The following is a 20674-nucleotide window of genomic DNA, read 5'->3' on the forward strand; positions in this document are numbered from 1 at the left end:
TCTTAATAAATGACTATGGCAACATTTTGCCAAAATAAAATTATGTTAAAATGAGAGATGATAGAGCATTAGCCTTAACCTTCTAGTTTTAAATAAACAACACCTAAATTCTACACCTAAAGCTAAAAGATAGTGAAAGTAAATGTAAGGTGAGCAAATAAGACATCCCCACCCTAAACCCTACACCTAATAGTTTCATAAAAGCAAATGTGAGATGAAAGACACAATAGCTGGAGCAACCATGTCATTTTGTGGTGCTTCTATGACACTTTCAGCTCACATGTCAACTTGAGTGCTTAGCTGGACTCATACCCCAATCCTCTGCTTTCTAATGCCAATGCTCTATCAGCTGAGCTACAGTACAACTTAGTAACTTTGGGCATAAGCTTGTAAATATAGTAGGTTATGTATTGCAAGTGTTAAAATGTATCGTCTTTCAAATCATGCATTATAACAAAAGTGTTTCAATGTCATGAGATAGCATTGTTTGAGAAACAGAGCAAGAAATAAGTTTTTATGAACTGTTAATCTGCAGTTTTGCTCGTGATTTGGGTGAAAGTTAAATAAAACCCGTTGTTGTAGTGCCTCTAGTGTTTATTTTACCAGAAAACTGCTGCGAAACGTAGAATGAGGCAAGTAAAACTCATTTGGTAAAATGTAGTTAAAATGACTTGATTCTGTGAGCACAGTTTGCTTAATTTTTATAGGTCTGGTCAACATCTATTTTATGTTTTTCACCATTTTTAATGGTACAACCCAAAATTTCTACTATTGCAATTTAATTGCATTGACTGTTGCTCATTGACTGTCTTGCTTATCAGTGAATGCACACACCTATTAACTGGTCAGCTAGATTTCAAACAAGTTTAATTTGGCATAGTGTCTACGACTACTTGGAGCATGAATCACAAGTGTCCACACTAAAAGAGCTGCAAGTTGTCAACACTCTGGGGCTTTTTGTTTCACACTAGCTGCAGACTTAAATGATGAAAAGGTGACAGGCTTCCGTCTTGAAGTGTGCCCTTGCCTTAAGGGACAGCACAAGCTTCATGTCATTTCTTTATTATATGTATCAAATCTCAATAAAGCAAAAACTGGTTTCAGTACCTGTCTGAAAGAAGGCACCATTATGACATGTTGTCATGGTTGCAGTTCAGAAGTCAGTTCTATCCTAATGATAGACAGTGTCACCCTTGAGAAGCATCTGTCATAAATTATATTATTATTATTATATTATGTTCTCTCTTAACAACTGACTATCAACTGACAGCCTGAATGTCAATACAGTACAATACTGTACATTCTATATATATATGCTTTTTTTTATATATTTCTATTTTTTATTTTTATTGAATAATGTGTATCTATATAGTGCATATTGTATAATGTACAGTGTATGTTATTATTTGTATACTGTTGAGTGTAATTATGTGTATATCAGATGTTTAAATTGTGCTGTGTTAATTTGATGTTATTGTAAATTGGTATATGTCTCATCACTGTCATGACTGCTATGTTGATCGGAACTGCACCCAAGAATTTCACACACCATTGCACTTGTGTATATGGCTGTGTGACAATAAAGTGATTTGATTTGATTTGATTTGATCTGTGTGTGTTTGTACAAGTGTGCATGTGTCAAGCTCTGGCCTGGCCATTGTTACAACTGTTAACACATTAGTACACAATAAATCACACACACACACACACACACACACACACACACCTGCAGCAATGGATAACTGTTCACACATTATCACCCACTGAGCACACACATTTTCTCACTGTGCAGTTCTTGTATCCCCTACAGGGCCGTGAAGTAATGCAGGTTAATATAGCTGCCAACAAGAGTGCTGTGATTCTGCTATGAGAGTGAGCAGCACTGAAACTATTTTCATCTGATGACCATCTCTCTTTTGAATAGTTTTACGGTGGGGATTTTTTTTAAATTGGGTTTTCACCTTTATAATATAGGACATGAGTGAACTAACAGAAAGGCTGAGGAAGAGACAGGGAAAATGGGATCGGAACATGACCCAGGCAGGTTTTGAACTCTGATCTCTATGAGCAGAACAGCTTCCTGTATGTTGTGAACAATGCAGTACCAGAGACATTATAGAAAGAGATGTGTCACTAGTATACCTTTGAATAGGAGAAATTGTAACACTGAATATAGTGGCCATTAGCCAGAGCAGCCTGAATTTTTTTCTTTTTTTTTTTCTTTTTTTTTTCTTTTTTTTGTTGTTGCATGATTTAAGCTAAAGAAGCACAATTTATATACTATTGTTGTCAGATTTGATTGCTGATTTGAAATATGTTTTTTGCTTGGAATCTTGAGCAACCGTTTTGGAGATTTCGGTCTTTCCCCATTCAAGTAGATGGAGCTGTTCTTGTATTCATAGAAAATAGCTTCGCATCTGCTGTTTGAAGGCATTATGAACATTAATAAAAAAAAAGTAATTAATTACAAATGACTAATTACTACTCTAAAATTTTAATCAGATTACTGACTTTACTGATTACTTCATTAGAAAAGTAATCACATTACTAATTACTTTTAAGTTACTTTCTAAAACACTTTTCAAAGAAAAGCTTTTGTTTTTTTCTCTAAATAAATTCAAAATAATGTCAATATTTCCTCCTTGTTCATTGACTCATTAGGGGGTGCACACCCTTCACAAAATGCAAACAGATGTACATATTAACATAATTTGTGTTTTAAATGTATTCTTTATATAATATTATTTTAGAAATATAACCCAAGTAATTGGCCTAAAAGTAATAATGTAATTGGAAGTAACTGTAATCTGATTACAAGAATTTGAAATGTAATGCACTACACTACTTTTTGTACTAAAAATAATTAGACAACAGTAGTTAATTACTTTTTAATTAAATTACCCCCAACACTGGTTACGAACATGGCTGCCTAGTGACCTGACTTGCCTTAAAGGAACTTTGGTGCTACCCTCTGTCCAACGTTTTAAGAATTTTTTAGATTATCTGTGCATTAATGACTATTTTCACTAGTGTTTTTCAGATGTGGTAATTCTTGTTCAAAAGCCTTTTGTCTCTTGCGGCTAGTCATTATACCTCAAAAAAACAAAACACTCAATGGTAATTACCCACATGAACTAAAACAATTCATTTCTCACAAAGGAAAGGTCTGTGCGTTGTCTCTAACACGAAGGAGAGATATTTTTGTCAGCAAGCACGTTTAAAATATCTCATCACCTTGTCTCTTCACCTCTCTTTTTTTCCTCATCTAACTCTTCCCCTGTCCTTCTCTCTCTCTCCATCTCTCTTCATCCCTATCATTTCTCTCCCTCTCGCTTTAATTGTTTATATGCATTAACATTCCCCAAATAGACCCTGTTCAGGTGACAGGGCTGCAATTTGGCAGGCCCTTGTTCCACGGTGTAGCAGAAAGAAGTAAGCAATTTAGGCTCGCGTGGCGGCTGTAATCTGAGGTTGTCAACGGCCTGTGTCATTCCAGCCTATGCTAATCAATCAGCTATGGCCTGCACCCGCTCATCTGACCGGCTTAGCCTCGCACCCGCATGCTGATATATCTATTAGTCTGCCGTCAGCCCTGTGCCACTGCGAAGATGAGATTCCGCCAGCTTTGGCATTTTCTCTCACAGATAAGTAAGCTATCAGGCCACCGGATAAATAGCAGAGCAAAGAGTTGCCCTAGCCCCCGCATGCACCAGTGACAATGCATCGACGGCTCTCCTCCCCTCATTATACATCGCCACCCCTAACCAAAAAGTTGTTTACCAAGAGAGGAGGGCAGCCTTATCTACCCGAGGCACAGTGTTGTGGCTTTGAAAACACACTCGTGTGCGCAGCTGGGCAAGACGGAAAGGCTTTATTCTGTAATTTTGTTGTGGAGCTGTGTGGTTAGAGGCTTCCTTTTTTTTTTTTGGGTTGGTGTGCTCTCTGAAAATTGCTGAGGGGTGTGTGTGTCTCCACAAATGCATGTGTGGGTTTGTGTTGTAAAATCCAGCAAAGCAATTAGGGGCCGTTTACACAGAATGCGTTCTAGCTATCACAAACAGTGAGACAAAGGCTTCTCGATCTACACTACATCACTCTGACCTATCATTAAGGCACATGGCTTCTCCTACCACTGCTATGCAGATGATACACTGCTCTACCTGTTGTTCTATCCTGACAACCCCACCGTCTCAGCTCATATCTTTGCCTGCTTCTTGGAAATTTTGGCCTGGATCAAGGAACGTGGCCTTCAGCTCAACCTTGCCAAAACAGAACTCCTCGTGATCCCAGCCAACCCATCTGTTGACCACAACCTCACTATTCATCTTGGTTCAACTACGCTAACGCCAACCAGGACAGCCCATAACCTGGGAGTGGTGGTGGATGACCAGCTTTACTTCACTGCCAACATCTCATCAACCACCACGTCTTGCGAGTTTGAGCTTTACAACATCAGGAAAATCAGACCTTTCCTGTCTGAATCTTCTACACAGCTCAGGTCATTTCAAGACTGGACTATTGCAATGCCCTGTTGGCTGGCCTCCCAGCTAGAATGATTAAGCCACTGCAGATGGTCCAGAACGCTGCACCACATCTGGTCTTCAGTCAGCCAAAGAGTGCTCACGTCACCCTACTCTTGGTTTCACACCACTGGCTACCTGTTGCTGCCCAAGGCTTTGACTCTGGCTTTTAGGACAGCCAATTGAACAGCACTATCTTACTTCAATTCACTCCTCCAAGTCTATGTCCCAACTTGCTCTCTGTGGTCAATTAACAAGTGATGCCTGATGGTCCCGTCGCAAAGAGGCTCAAAGTCTATTTCACGATGATTCACTTTCTCTGTTCCTCTGCGATGCAATGAGCTTCCAACCTCCACATGAATCCACACTAAATGCACTTACTATTAAAAAAAAATTTTTTTAAATCCTTGTCTGTCTCTTTCTTCTGCACTTGCATCTATACTACTTAAGCCACTTTGAGAACTTGGCAGTGTGATACTGACTTTGTATGACAACTGGCTTGTTATGGTCCTCATTTGTAAGTCGCTCTGGATAAAAATGTATGCTAAATGACTAAATGTTAAATAACAAAATGAGATGTAGCAGAATGGAATTAAATGCAGAAGACTCAAGACATGTTTTTAAAACTGAAACTAATTTTAACTTCACATGGCTTCTTAAAAAAGTGGCGCTCATTGCGTTAAGCGCTGAAAAAACTGTGGGTCGTTCCACAACTGTTAAGGACATCCATTTGGTGCATTTATATACTGTATACTAGGGCCGACAGTTGAATATGTGAGGCCCAGAACTAAATGAAAAGAGTGGGCCCTCAGACCTGTGACAATTTTGTAGGGCAGTTTAAAGAAGTGTTTACTGGCCCCCCACCACCACAGACAACAATTAAAATATAGCACATAAAGACACAAGAACACACCCTGAACAGCCCCTAAGAAGTCTTGCAAAGACTGTACTCTGTGTTGGAGAAAGGATTACACCTCTTATTGCTTTGCACCCCAACCTTCCTTGTCCTCTCAGAGATGCCTTGCTGTGACTTTGGTTATCTACGGATGTATGGAGAGTGAGTAAGAGTGTGTGTGGGTGTGTGTGTGTGTGTGTTCAGTAATCCTGAGTGGGAGTAAAGTAGCGGTGTGAGGGAACAGATTGCAGTTGATCATGCTGAAATGCGCTCTTATCCATTATTGGATCTGAAATGGAGGAGGCTTAAGAATTATCAGAGGCCGGCGGTAATGTGGAGATCATCTGGAGAAAGCACATAGCCGTCTGGCATCCTTAGAGGGAGGAGGGAATGCACAATTATAAACACACGCTCACAACTTCCTCTGTTTTGTTTCTGGAGTCGACTGCCTCTGGATTCCCATACTCTCTTCTCTGTCCCATACTCGTTTCTCAACCATTGATGAAGTATGTTCTGTAGGTATGTAGGTGTAGCGTAAATACATTTGTGCACATACTACATCTGCCATGTTTTAGCCTTATACGAAAGCAAAGTTTCTACTTGATGCACACCTCACCATCTTAGCAGATGCATTGCATCATCTGGATGTTGTTCGCCTACTGTATCATGAATTCTGTGTTTTTGAACATTCTACTAATTTGACTTACTGATTTTTTAATACTTTAAAGCAGGGAATTATGCATATGCATACCTCCCTCCTTCCTGTCTTTTTTATCTCATGATCTTTTATTGATTCATGATAGGTCATCAGCTTTTAGCTGGGAGCATATGACATGGGAGCATATGATCTGGGTACGATCACAACCTCAGTATCTAACAGCACATAGAGTTGTTTTATAAGATGTCTGTTTTTTTGTTAGTTGCTTCTTAAGCTCCTGTTCATTACTACTGTTTATACCCATGGCATTGAGGGTCTCTACAAGCATGCAAACAAACAAGTCAGAATACTACCACTAGTGTGTGCATAAGTAAGTGCCGGGTGGCATCTACACGTCTCATCCTGGCTCATATGATTAGTGTCTGGCCTTACCACTGGGATTAGCCAGGCGCTGCACTTTTCCAAAGTTCACAAGTTCAAGAGTTCACCTACACAAAGGCTGTTTGTAAGAGGACAGCAATAATTTCTGGACCACTATAAACACCGATCAGAAATGCAAAAATAATACACATTTCAACAACAGTATTCCGTTATTTGGACAAACAGGCAGTCCCACCCCAAAATTATGCCAATGATCAGGTTGCTCAAAAAAAGAGATTGCAATTCCCTTTGGTGCCGCTAGCGATAAAGAAATTACACACTTTTCCTTTAACTCTCAAAATATCTGGGGGATACAAACATTTGAGAGGCTGAGGCTAGGAAAACATCTGAAGAGTGAATGAGCCAAAATTCAGAGAGTAATATTTAAAAGAGTATCTGTGCAATTACAGTACTGAGGTCATGTGACTTTGTGTAAAGACTATTTCATCAGTTCACATTCTTTTTCAAAAAGTATGATGGCAGAATTTTGTGGGAAGACAGCTGACCTCGAGGCAAATCTTTTATTTATTGCTGAAAATAAAAGCAATATTTTGAAGAAAAACATATTACTTGGGCCATCATGTTTTGGAAAATAGCAATTCATTATTTGTTCTGCAGTATCTTTATGTTCTTGTCCTTTTAAGGGTTAAGTTGATCTGAGCGAAATATAGCTAAAACTCAATAATAATAATAATAATAATAATAATAATAATAATAATTTTTTCCTAGTGTGTGTTTCTGTGTTGAGCTAGTACAATAAGGTGCCATCCAGTGCTGTGTATCAATGTTTTTATTGAACAGCACTTTTTAAAAGAAAGTAAGAAGGTTTGAAGATAAAGAGAGAGAGTGGCAGTGAGACGGCTCTGTGTCTCATTTGGTAATTGATGATGAGAAGTGATTGCATTATTCCCAGGAAGAGCTTTAATCTGGTATCACCTCATGTGTTCTTCATTTCCTCAAGTGCATCTTCTGTCATTATTTACTCACCTTCATGACACTCCAAAACTGCATGACTGACTTTTGTCTGTGGAACACAAAAGGAGAAATATTGCAGTGTACTCTTTTTCCATACAATGAATGTGGCCATGGGCTGTCAAGCTCCAAAAAGGACAAAAAAGGCACACATTTTTTTTTTTTTTTTTTTTTTTATTTATAAATGGTGCGAAAGAGATTTCAGGGTGGTGTGCAAGATTTTCAAATTACTTACATTTCTTTCTTGTTCTCACACAAAGCTATCATATAGCTGCTTCAGTAGGCTTGGACTATAGCAAGAGTCATGTTGACTACTTTTAGGGTACTTTAATGGTGCTTTTTTTGTTGAGCCTGAGAGTCGCTATACTAAATGGTTTTATTGTACAGAAAAGTTTACACAACCTTACATGCTATTGCTGGCTTTAAGCACAGTCGATGTGCATGTCTTTTCTTATTCATTAGAAGCTTACATGTTTCAACAAGAGTGATGGAATATTCTGAGGACTGTACGCATTATGTAGCCCTTACAAAAATAAAGGGAACTTTGCTGCATATTTACTGCACGTTTGACACAGTTTGCAATGGTAGTGTATTTTTGTTGTACAACATACATTGAACAAAACTGAGGAATCAATTTAAAGGAATAGCGTATTTATCCACGGTCTACTCGTGCAGAGAGCAGTGGAAGAAATCTGCCTATTGCCATAATTATATCTCAGCGTATCATTATTGAAAAGACCTCTAAAAGCAGAAAAACTCCTGCCCTTATTAAGCAGCACCTATGTTATCTCACCATTTCGAACAATTGCTGAATCAATCCATTTCAAATGTCATTTTTAAAAACGTCCGACTTATGAGAATGTCATTAAGCCATTTGCACTCCAACGAAGTGTATCTGAGAAACCTCAGGCACTTTCTCCAGAAATTATCTTTGATGTCTCTAATGCTACAATGCACGTTTCTATAGTTCATGCTTTAGGAAGCTGAGAAACACATATCTAGTCATATAAAATGAAGCATAAAAAAAAAAGCTTTCCTTGAGTGCAGTTTTAGTTTATTACTGCAAAATGCAAGGCAATAAGGTTTAGCCCATCATTCAAAGTTATAGATATTGCAATAGATTCTCTTAAATTCTCAGTCATCTAAGTCAAAGAGTAGACAGTAACTTCAGAGATTACAGAACACAGAGTGAAATGGTCAGTGGGGCTGTCTGGATGAACATAGAAGTTGTTGTGATGACCTCTAAGTGTCATAAGCTGTTTTTTTTTTTTTTTTTTTTTTTTTTTCTGTATAGCTAAAACCCTTATGTGATAAATCTTACACTATAGACTCTCAAAATGTCAGATGCTTCATCTGCAAGTGGAATACCAAGCAGGTGCTGCCTTTTTTAATGGCAGAGGCATATGTTGACGTTTTATCAATAGACATTATTAAATCTTGCTTGGGTGAGTTAATCTCAAGCTGATGGTGCAGAGAGGTTGAGAGAGACAGGCCTTAACAGGCCTTCCTGAAAGGCAGGTCATAAGCTGCTTATTATATCGACTCATCTTACAAATGCGCACACACATTTTCTAGCCCCCCCCTCTCTCTTTCTCTCTTTCTTTCACTAACTCTTTGTAGAGTATTTCCGTAGTTCTTATATGCACACATGTACTGACAGAAAACATTACCACACATGTACAGTACCAAAACATTATTTTCTCTCTTCTCAGTTTTAAAATGGAAAAATATAAAATTTTACTACATGAAGATATGTTGCTAACAAAAGTGAAGTTGCACACACAAATCCAAACATATAAGAGCTCCCTTCAAAGACAGACAGCTCAGGGCCTAAGTTTATTAAAATATTTTTCCTCAGCTGCACGTATGTGTGTGTGCTTCTGTGTGTATTTGTGTGTCTGAGAGACAATAGCAGATTTATGGCTCTTGCTGGAGCTAGCAGGAGGAGCAGAGGCTGACATTGGGTGATAAGACCACCAGTCTGCTTCTTGTGATAATCGTTTGCTGGACCCCCACTCACTCTGTGCACAGCTTACATGTCTAAGTAGCCAGAATCTTGTGTGTGTGTGTGTGTGTGTGTGTGTGTGTGTGTGTGTGTGTGTGTTGGAAGCGAGCTCTAGCAAACAGGCACTGTTCTTTTTCGGAACAGAGAGAAACCGCCTGTGTAAAAGAGAGTCTTTCTGTCTTTCTCTGTTGCATCATACAAAGGTTACCGAGTAGACTTGTAGAATCCTGGCATGCAGTATGCAATAAAGCATGGTTTTTTTACACAAGATTTTACATTGAACATCCACCCTAGTAACAAAATTGTGCAAAAGTAGACAAAAATGTCTGCAGTAATTCATCACTCAAAACGCATTGTAATCGGGACCAACTATGTTCTTGTTGCAAGTGAACCCATGTGGGCTGGGTCCAATTTTCTTTTACCTTGTGTAGTTTTGTTCATGTGTTTCAAGGAATGCATGTCATGCAATCTACCCATGTGTTCATCTGTCTAATTTGGCTAGCTTCTATTAAATAATGGATGAATTTGTGAGTTTGATTGGACATAAGGCCTTTGACATCATCAATGAAAGATAGAAGGAATTGTTTTCTCCACCTTTGTAAAGATTGATTATGCTGTTTATTTTGCAACCTGGTCTCATAGAATGAACGTTGCTCTATATACATTTTTGCAAACTGACTTTTACGTGCTGCTTTTTAAATTTTGCTGCTGTTTCTTGATGAAATTAACACTAGAGGCATTACAATAACTGTGCGTTTCATTCATTGTCACACAAATCACGAGTACAACTGCTTATTATGACTTTTAAACACTTATTTTCCACTCTATTACTCACCCCCACTATGTTATGATATCAAAACACTTCTCTTTAATGCATGATTTGAAAAACGATACATTTTAACACTTGTATTACAGATCCGCCTACATGTACACACTTATATATACTCCAGTATCATTAGCTTGCTTGGTAGCTCACCTGATAGAGTGTTTGGACTGCAGTTTGGGTCCAGCCAAAGATGCACGAAAGTGAAAGTTGCATAGAAGTGACACAAAATGACATGGTTGCTTCAGTAAATATTTTTTAATTTAGGGAGGTACATTTTACTTTTTAAAATCTTCATCTAAAATTCACCTAAATACCTCGTCTAATTACAACCTCATTTCACTCGGTTTTGGTGCCCCCCGCTGGACATTTAACTTGGAAGCTGCAGCCAATTTCAGTTTTGCAAAAACATTGCAATGCTCACATACATTTCATGAGACCATGCTGTTATTTTGCTATCCTATGACTAGTTGCGTTTTATTATATATATTAAGCATTGTTTTCTCCTGTCTGCGACCACATCAGAACAGACCTGCAACCCATTTTATGGTCACGTCTTACCAGTGTAGAACCACTGAAATAAAGTGAAACATGTTTCTTTGATTTCCAAGATGAATTAAGTTCTTAAACTATTATTCATGTTCTTGAATTGTCATTTACATGATCTGTCCATATATCCAAGCATCCCTCTCACTCATTATGCAAGGAGGTGTGGGATTAAACGTGCGTGATTAACTACATAAAATGACTAACAAGCTGAATGTTCACTTCTGTGTTCTTTCTTTTTTTCTCAGGTGTCTGGCCCTCTGAAGAGGTGATGGCCTACTATTGCCTGAAGAAACGTCACATGTTTACGTGAGTCTCTCTCTCTCTCTCTCTCTCTCTCTCTCTCTCTCTCTCGCTCTCTCTCTCACACACTCTCTTTAGCTCTCTTTCTCACTTTGGCCATATGACATAGAGGTAAGGGGCACTTTTTGATTTGCACTCAAGGCGGTACACAAGTCTTTGATTACCTGTTTTTACATTCAAGAGGTAGAAAAGGGAAGAGAGGCTTATCGATCACAGAGCAGCAAGCTGAAGGTCAACTGGGGGCAGATAGAGACAGAGCAGCCCTTGGGCCAGTGTTTATGCTGGAGTGTTAGTGTGTGTGTGTGTGTGTGTGTGTGTGTGTGTAAGGATGTTAAAGGAGTAGTCCACCCAAAAATTCAAATCAATTACTCACATCCATGTCTTTCGATACCTATTTGACTTTCTTTTGTGCAACAGGAAAGGAGTTATTTATAGCAGAATGTCCAAGCTGCTCTTTTCCAAACAATGAAAGTGAATGGTGATCATGGGTGTCAAGCAAGATTTTCAAAGAATGACAACTTACATTTCAGTCTGTTCATCACACAAAGCTATCATATGGCTTCAGAAGACTTAAAGTTGTATGAACTACAATGATATTTTATAATGATGGTGCTTTTTTTGTCCTTTTTGGAGCTCATTCACGTTCATTGTGTTGAAGAGAGCAGCTCAGACATGACATGACGGTGAATAAATGAGGACAGAATTTTCATTTTTGGGTGAATTATCCCTTTAAGACCTGTGGTCTTTTTGTGATTTTGACTGATTTTGTGCATATTCAGACCTCTTAATTAAAAATCGAAAGTCAGTTATTTGAATGTGTGTGCATGTATAGGTGCATGGGTGTGTATGTGTGCCGATGCATGCACTTGTTCCTGTATGTCATCAAGGACTGTCGTCACCCTCTCACTATCTTCCAGACCTGTTATCAGGCACTCACCAAAAAGAGAAAAAGAGGAGGATAAAGGAGAACAAAAAAGTCAATTTGTAGCATGCACCAATCTCTTCCCTTCATCCCTCTGTTTTTTGCCTTTCTTTCCACTAGCCCTATATACAGCCAAATAGCTACCTGTCACTGGAGCTTTGTCCCAGCCGTGGCTCATACTAGCAGTTTTGTTTTGTGCGCATTAATTTTTAATTGTACTCCCTCATACAACAATCGCTCTCTCTTCATCATCCACTCCATCTCTTTGTCAATGGAAGGTGTCGGATCATGAGCAGACAAACACATGGAGACTGTTGTCATGGAGCAAAGAAATGACTAGCAAAATGATGAAGTCAAACTGCCAGTGTGTGTGTGAGTAAGAGGGGGCAGTTCTGGTGTGTGGTTGTGGATTGCTTTTCATCTATAAGGACTCTCTACTGTATATTTTGTGTATGATAAAGACAAATACATCATATGCAAATTACAGCCTAGATGGAGGTTAACCAACACCTAACCCTAACCCTGATAGTGTTTTAAATTGCAGATTAGAAATAAAAAAGAAAGAAAACACACACTGTGCGTCTTTGGCTGGGTCCAAACCACGGCCGTTGAGCTCAAAATCCAACGCTCTATCAGGTGAGCTACCAAGCAAGCAAATGACATGTATATGTATGTGGGTCAGTAATACAAGTGTTAAAATGTTTCGTTTTTCAAATCATGCATTAAAGTAAAAGTGTTTTGATATCATAACATAGCGGGGGATGAGTAATAGAGTGAGAAATACATTTTTATAAAATCAATTGTACTCGTGATTTGTGTGACAATGATTAAACCACACAGTTGTTGTAGCTCCTCTATTGTTCATTTCACCAGGAAACTGCAGCGAAATGTAGAAAGTGTCACATAGAAGGCCGTTTGCAAATATGTATATAGAGTAGCATTCATTCTATGAGATCAGGTTGAAAATATATAAGGATAACATATTAAGGGGTTTCTTAACAGGGTTTTTAGCAACCCTGACCCAGGAAAAAATAAATTCAACTTTTAAGTTTAAAAAAACTCTGTTTTCAGTTTGCTAACATCATCGTTTACAAAGTACAGAGTAATGGAGAGTTTTTCCTAAACCCTCCATTTTCAATTGAGAAAAATGCCGTTCTAGTGTGGCTGAGAGGTGTAAACTTAGAAAAATGTGTTCTCAAACGAAAATGTATTAGTATGAACAGCCTTAAAAACACATCTCAAGACACCTGAATTCTGTTCTATTAATTGCGCTGCGTCTTGCTTTTCTTTAGCACAAGAACATGTTCTGTCTGAACGGCCCATAAGAAGTATTTCAAATTCTGGACTATTTCTGACACTTATTGACCAAATTAACTCCTTTGTACAAAAGGTCAGATTTTCTTACTTCCATTGAAGCACAAAAATGATTTTTTGCATTGTCAAATCATGAATCATCAGGTTTTGTGCAAACTTGAGTCCATCCAGCTCAAATGCATGCTGTCATTAAAGCAAAAGGGGGACATATCAAAAGCTAAAAAATTCTTAATGTAAAGTTTTCACTTCAAATTCGCTCAAATTTTTGTGCTGTTAATATAATTTGTAATTACAAAAAAATGATAAAAATAGTGAAATAGAAGCATTAATACAAGAGTATAACCATTGGGTGCAATCACTGTACCATATACCTCCACAGTACTTTTTTTTTTTTTTTTAAATCAGAACATTGATCAGTGTAAAACAAGTTTAATCAGCTTCCTATTTCTGCTACACCACAAAAGGAAAAAGGACGATTGCACTTCCCTTTGAAAACGCATGTCCACCATCACATGCAGAGAGAAGAAGGGAGAGGAAAGTTGAGATCAATGAACCCAGTGGAACTGCATTCCAATCAATAGCATCCCCCTACACTGGCAACTTAATTAGCATTGTTAATAAGACACAACAGCAGTCTCTCTCTGTGTCCCGCTTTATCTCTCTCTTGTCTTTGCTAATCTCTTGCATTGTCCTCTTTTTGGCTGGGAAACTTCACTCTACGCTCAAATACACATACACATGCTTTTAACTGGCAAATGCTAAACATCTTATGAAACGCATAGTTCCAGCTCTAAATTCTGATAATTTGTTTGATCATCTTTGTGCAAAGTTGTTGTAAAATGACTATAAACGCATACTGCTGATGACACAGTTTAATGTAATTAATTAATGTATATCTTAATTTATATATTATAATTATTAAGAATAAATGTAATGCTTTATTGAATATTGGTGTCTTTTATCATATTGCTGTTGCCTCCATTTTTTTAAAACAATAACCCACTCAAGTCCTTGCATTACATTGATTTTTTATTTTTTATTTAATGGGGTTTTAGGCATTGCACTTATTGCACAAACCCTTTCTCTCTCTCTCTCTCTCTCTGTCTCACAGAGGCTCCTCGGTGTGTGAGCTGGGTGGAGGTATGACATGTCTTGCTGGGCTCATGGTAAGTCAAAAGTGAACACAAAAATGACATAAAGCATGCTCACACAGACAGACAATCACAGGCAAATGGGCAATTTCCATCAGCATGGGTAATCTTACATGGGCATATTGTAAGCAACACGAAATCGGCCAGCACACTTTGACATTTCTACCTCAGTGGCCATAAACACATGCAGCCCAATGGGCTAACTTCATCAAAAGCATTCAAACACACTGGCATGCATATGCAAGCACTTTCTCTCTCTTGTCACACACACACAAACCACCCAACCCCCCCCCCCCCCCCCCCACACACACACACAGCCACACAGCAATGGCTTAGACTCTGGCTGTGTGTAGTGTATAGTAGTTTGTAGTAGCCTCTCCAGATGGACAGGCTTAACATGTTATTGATTTCGCCTTCACAAGACCAGCCTGCCCATATCTCTCCACTCAATACCCCCGTGTTGTGACATTACGGACCTCCAGTGGATCGCCCTCCCCCCCACTCCCCACTCTATCTCTCGTCTTTTTTTTTTTTTACTTGCATTCCTCTCTCCTTTTATCACATTTGACTTAGTGCTTCTTGATGATATCATTTATATTTACATCCCTCACAATGAAAAAGGGCTCCTCTCCTCTGTCCTGTGCCCTGCAGGTTTGTGGTTTTGGCATTGCCGCCCATGTCTTTCTTGGGTGACTGGTTGGCTTCCTGCAGGTCTTGATGCCCATATGGCTAGCTGGTGGTGCAGGCCCCCGTGACCTGACACTTGGCCACAGGGCAAAAAACACTGCATCACTCTGGAGCTAGATGAATATTTTTGCTGTATTGTCTCATTTTGTCAATGCTTGTCCCATTGTTATTGCATTATCTTTTATTTATTATTAGTATAATTTTTTTTGTTAATGTGTTCAACACTCAGAGACCCAGTGTAGCAGAATTGCAGTGTTAGTTTAAAGCAATTACCGGATAATAATACCTTTTTATTATTTTTATTTTTTTAATTAAAAACTGCAAAAATCACACATAACAATAGCTGACATTCTGAAATTTATCACAACAGATTTGGTTAAAAAATGGCACATTGAATGTCACAGCTTGTTAAAGTCACAAAAAATTCCCGCCAAAACAAAATATGGTTAAAAGATTTTTGTGTGTGTGTGTGTGTGTTTCTTTTAATTATTTTTTATTTTATTTGTTTTATTCTATTATTATTATTACTACTACTACTACTACTATTACTATTTTTTTATTATTATTGTTATTTTTCTTTCTGTAACTTAGTAAATTTAAATTTTGATCCTGGGGTGTTGGGGGGGATTTGATTTTCTAAAAGTATGTATATCTGCTGATATCCAATGTTTTCTGTGATTTCATAAAAAATAAAAAAATAAAACTAAACTGTACCTTTTAAGGTACTAGTGCCATCACTGGGTTGATACCCTCTAGGGGACCTTTTTTTGTACCTCTTGAGTTATAACTCATTTATAAATAAATAATAAATGTTTACATAAAATGTTTATAGCTCATTTTGGGAACATAATTGTACCCTATAAATATAGGACCTATTGTGTGCCTTTAAACATATATTTAGATATTTTGTTCCTCTGGTAACAAAAGTGAAACCTGCATAGTACCTTTTTTTCAAAAGCACAAATGTTAAATCTCACAACCACTTTTACCGACACACAATCCTTCCAGTCATGTCTCTGACCACTGCGCCTCTCCAAACAACTGTTACACCAGCTCTCTGATAAAGACCACTACTTGAATGAAAAGACTCTATAAAAAGAGGCGAGAAAGAGCTGACAAAAGGCAGAGGTTTTGCAATGCAAAGTTATATGAAGGGCATCAGGCAGGCCTGGCAAGCCGAGTAAGGAGTGACAGCAGAGCGCGATGGCCCCACCTGATAAACGGCACACTGCAAATGAAAGGCTCGGCGCTCGCCATCATCCTCTGTCACAATGCAATTACCCAACAGAGTGATAGCAAGATAGAGGGCTCCCAGCCACCGGGAATGATAAAAATACTGACTGATTTGATTGAATGATTAAAATAATGCAGACGTAAAATGAAAAAAGCGGCAGTGAGACAGAGACAGAGATGGATGAGAGGGAGCAGAGAGTGAGAGGGTGGTCATTTTATGGAGTAGGGCTATAAAAATCAGCACTTCTCAGACTGTGTGGTACGGTGTGGTGAGGATGTCTTGCTTTTGTTTTTATTCATTTGTTTGTTTGCATATTTCTCTATTTTTCTTCAGATTGCAGTATGTGCTGATGTGAAGGAAGTCCTGCTATCTGATGGGAACGAAAAGGCAGTTCAAAGTATCCTTGTATTGTGGACCAGTATGTGTATGTTTCAGAAGAACTATTCCAAACATCACTTGATTTTTAAGTGATACAGTATTGGTGCCCTGAAAATGATACATTTTGTGTTTAGTCTTACTGAAGGTTCTCTTTGAGAGTTGAGCACAAAAAAAAAGTATTTTAAAGAGATATTTCACTCACCACCACCCCCCCCCCCCTCCCCCCAAAAATGAAAATACTGTCATCATTTACTCACCCTCATGTTGTTCCAAACCTGTATGACTTTATCACTTCAGTAGAATATGTAAGGCAAAGTTAGGCAGTATGTTAGTCCCTTTCTTTTTCCATACAATGAAAGTGAATGGTGTCTGAGGCTGTCATTCTGCCTATCACCTCCATAAAAAATCATAAGTGTTTAGACCAACAAGAGGGTGAGTGAATTATCAACTATCGCTTCAACCCCTCTCACTTTTATCTCACACACATTTAGTCAGCCATTCTTAACATGCTCTCCCTCAAAGACTATCATCACACACACACACACCTGTCACATATCTGAATGTGAGGCAACCAGCTGACACCCGAAACCTGCATTTAGCATGTTTAATACATATTCATGTCATTGAAGGCTACCTATGTGTGTGCTGAATCACCTGCTCCTTGTCTCTCACCCTCTCCCCCCCATTCCATTCCTCTATATTCCATTCAGCTCGAACCTTATTTCTTCAATCCTTTTCTTCTGTTTTTTTAAATTCCTGCTCGCCATCTCTCATCTTCCCACTACAAATGCTCAATTTAGAAAGCAATGTTGCTCGGCTTACAAAGGCAGGAAAAATTGAGATGACAGCAAAACGCCACAAAATAACCGTGCCCGTGTTCATTAGTACAACAGCCAGGACTGCCACTACAATGAGCTTTTATTGAAAATCTGACTCAAAGAACAATGGCCGTGGCATAAAATTAACACAATTCCTCATTGAGAGGAGATTTGTTTAAAAGAAAATTGAGGGAAAAGGAGCAGAGCAAGATAATCAGAAAAGACATACTCAAAACATTCAGAATCTGTCTCTAAAGCATTTCCTGTAATAGAGAGTGAAAAGACTGGCAGTAGGCTGATAGAGCATTAATTGGCAGTGCTTTGTTTGAGAGATGTGTCTGCCATAATAGAACTCTAAGAGATCTGATGATCGGACAGGGTGAGGAAAGGACAATTTGTCATGGGAGAACCGCATAGTGATGGTGGTTTCTTTCTTTGTTTATAGGAATGAAAATGAAGTTGAGTTTTAGATTAGATTAGATTAGATTCAACTTTATTGTCATTGCGCAGAGTACAGGTACAGAGCCAATGAAATGCAGTTAGCATCTAACCAGAAGTGCAAATTGCAATAAGTATATATAAAAAGATATATATATATATATATATATATATATATATATATATATATATATATATATATATATATATATATATATACAATATATACAATAAAGATTTTTATGGAGTGCAAAGTTATCAGGTAGAGAAGCAGAGACCAGCTCAATGCAAATGTCTATGAATACAGTACAAGGTGCAAATGAAGAAATATAAACACTGAAGGTGCATTGTACAGAATGAAGTATGTAAATATATATATATATATATATATATATATATATATATATATATATATATATATATATATATATATATATATATATATATATATGGCCGGTGACCATAACAGTGCAAGTAGCATCAAGAGGTAGAAATTATGTACAAGGGAATGTGCAAAAAAAAAAAAATGTATGGGGGATGTAGTGTGGGATGTAGTGTTCAGCGCCTGAGTTTAGAGTTCAGTAGGCTGACAGCTGAGGGAAAGAAACTGTTCCTGGGTCTGCTGGTGCGACAGCGAAGACTCCTATAGTGTCTCCCAGATGGGAGAGGAGTAAACAGACCATAGTTGGGGTGAGAGGTGTCTTTGATAATGCTTCTCACCCTCCTTAGGCAGCGTTTGTGGTGAATGTCTTTGAAGGAGGGTAGCTGAACACCAGTGATGTATTGGGCAGTTTTCACCACCCGCTGGAGGGCCTTCTGGTCTGAGACAGGGCAGTTGCCATACCACACTGTGGTGCAGTTTCTTGTGTTCTTGTGGTTGATGAAAATACTTATATAAGAATACTAGTGATAGGATTACTCCAAAATGTGTCAGATGTAAATATATCTACAGTTTTGGATGTAATTGAAATGCAGTACATTATGTCATCCGTTTGTTCCTTCTTTTTGTTTTTACACTAGGTTTAATTATTTAAATGTATGAGTTTTTGGAAACAATCATTAGTTTAACAATTCCGTTCAGTGTTGCTAGTGGTGTGAAAATTACACGCTTTCAGCTTTAAATAAATATACACAGAGTCTACATGCTTCATAAAAACAAATCAACCCTAATATAGGGGAGACTGCTCCAGTAAATATTTGTGCATAGCCACATACCTTAAAGTCTTGGCTGAAAAAAAAAAAAAAAAAACATGAATATTTTCACCATAATAGCCCAGAAAAAATATACAATTAATTGAATGGAAGTTGAGCTGTTGTGACCACTTGCACAATAGTGAGGCTTGTTGTCACACAATATGGGGTAAGTTGTTACAACAGAACCTGCCATTAAACCAGTCTTGAATGTTTCATGTGAACACTGGTTGGGACACACTCCGCCATCACCCCAGCCCCAGCCTATTTCAAGGCTTTTCAGAAAAATAAAAAAAATTATAGCAATTATGAGGCACAAAATGATTCATGAAACAGCAAAAATGAAAAAGGTTACTCTCATAAATATCAAATACAGATAATACATTTATGACATTCAAAGCACATGTGACAACATGCCCTGATCTGACTTGTATGAAAAATACCTTTGTCCTAAGAACACATTCTGATGTATGCCAGTGTGGTTTGATTATGTTCGTCATTTACCGTAGATGAAAATAATAATAATTTTAGAGGGTTTTAAAGTAGTCTGAAACCATCATACAAAACCTCTGCTAGAGAAAACACTTTGCGCATTGGACATTTTGCTCAAAATCTTATTGTTACTGAGATATAGCCCTTGTGCCAACTTCCCCTTGAGACAACCAGCACTGGTTTTCCATAAATGGAGAGTATCACAAAATGTTGAGTGGGTGCATGACTCAGCTCTGATCTTTGACTGCTGGCTAGGCTCAGATTAGGCTCATCCCCTGCATCTGTAATTGAGAGGCTCTACTGCAAATTGCTAAATGTCTCTACTCACACTCTGATTTTGTTCTTTAATGATTGCAGCACTCAGGATCTTTAGACAGTCTTTCACATCGACTCTAATAAGCTTATTGTTTCCTCGTACCTGTGTATGTGTTGCCTTAAAACTTTGGTAGACAATATATGGTGACCCCAAGAAGTATTTGGAAAAGTTTGGACACTTAAGTTGTCCTTAAAAATTTATATATTTTACTACACTAGATAACAAAATATCCAACCAAGAAACATCTTCACACAAATGATACTAGACCTTGTGTTTTCTTTTTTTTTTTTTTGTGAATGTCTGAAGTCAATCTCACACAGGATTCTCAGCGAATTAACCACAAGTGCAGTTCATCACGTTAACTCTGAACATATACCACTAACCTTTGACAACCAGAAAGTTTCCAAATACTTTTTGTCTTCATTTTTTTAACACTATATCTGTTGTTTGTGTGAAATTCTTTGCTTGAAACGTGTTTGTGTTGGATCTCTTTAACGAAAAGTAATGTGCCATTCATCGATTTTTAAGTTTGGCTTAAGTGTCCAGATGCTTTTTTGGCCTACTGTATGCACATATACTGTATTACACAAA

General features: G+C 37.9%; 1 pseudogene; it reads left to right on the forward strand.

Annotated features, from left to right (window-relative positions):
• LOC127413665 (calmodulin-lysine N-methyltransferase-like) overlaps positions 1-20674 on the forward strand; it is a 168512-nt pseudogene that overhangs the window by 111002 nt on the left and 36836 nt on the right.

Source organism: Myxocyprinus asiaticus, chromosome 23 (genome assembly GCF_019703515.2).
Source record: "Myxocyprinus asiaticus isolate MX2 ecotype Aquarium Trade chromosome 23, UBuf_Myxa_2, whole genome shotgun sequence".
Lineage (NCBI taxonomy): Eukaryota > Metazoa > Chordata > Actinopteri > Cypriniformes > Catostomidae > Myxocyprinus > Myxocyprinus asiaticus.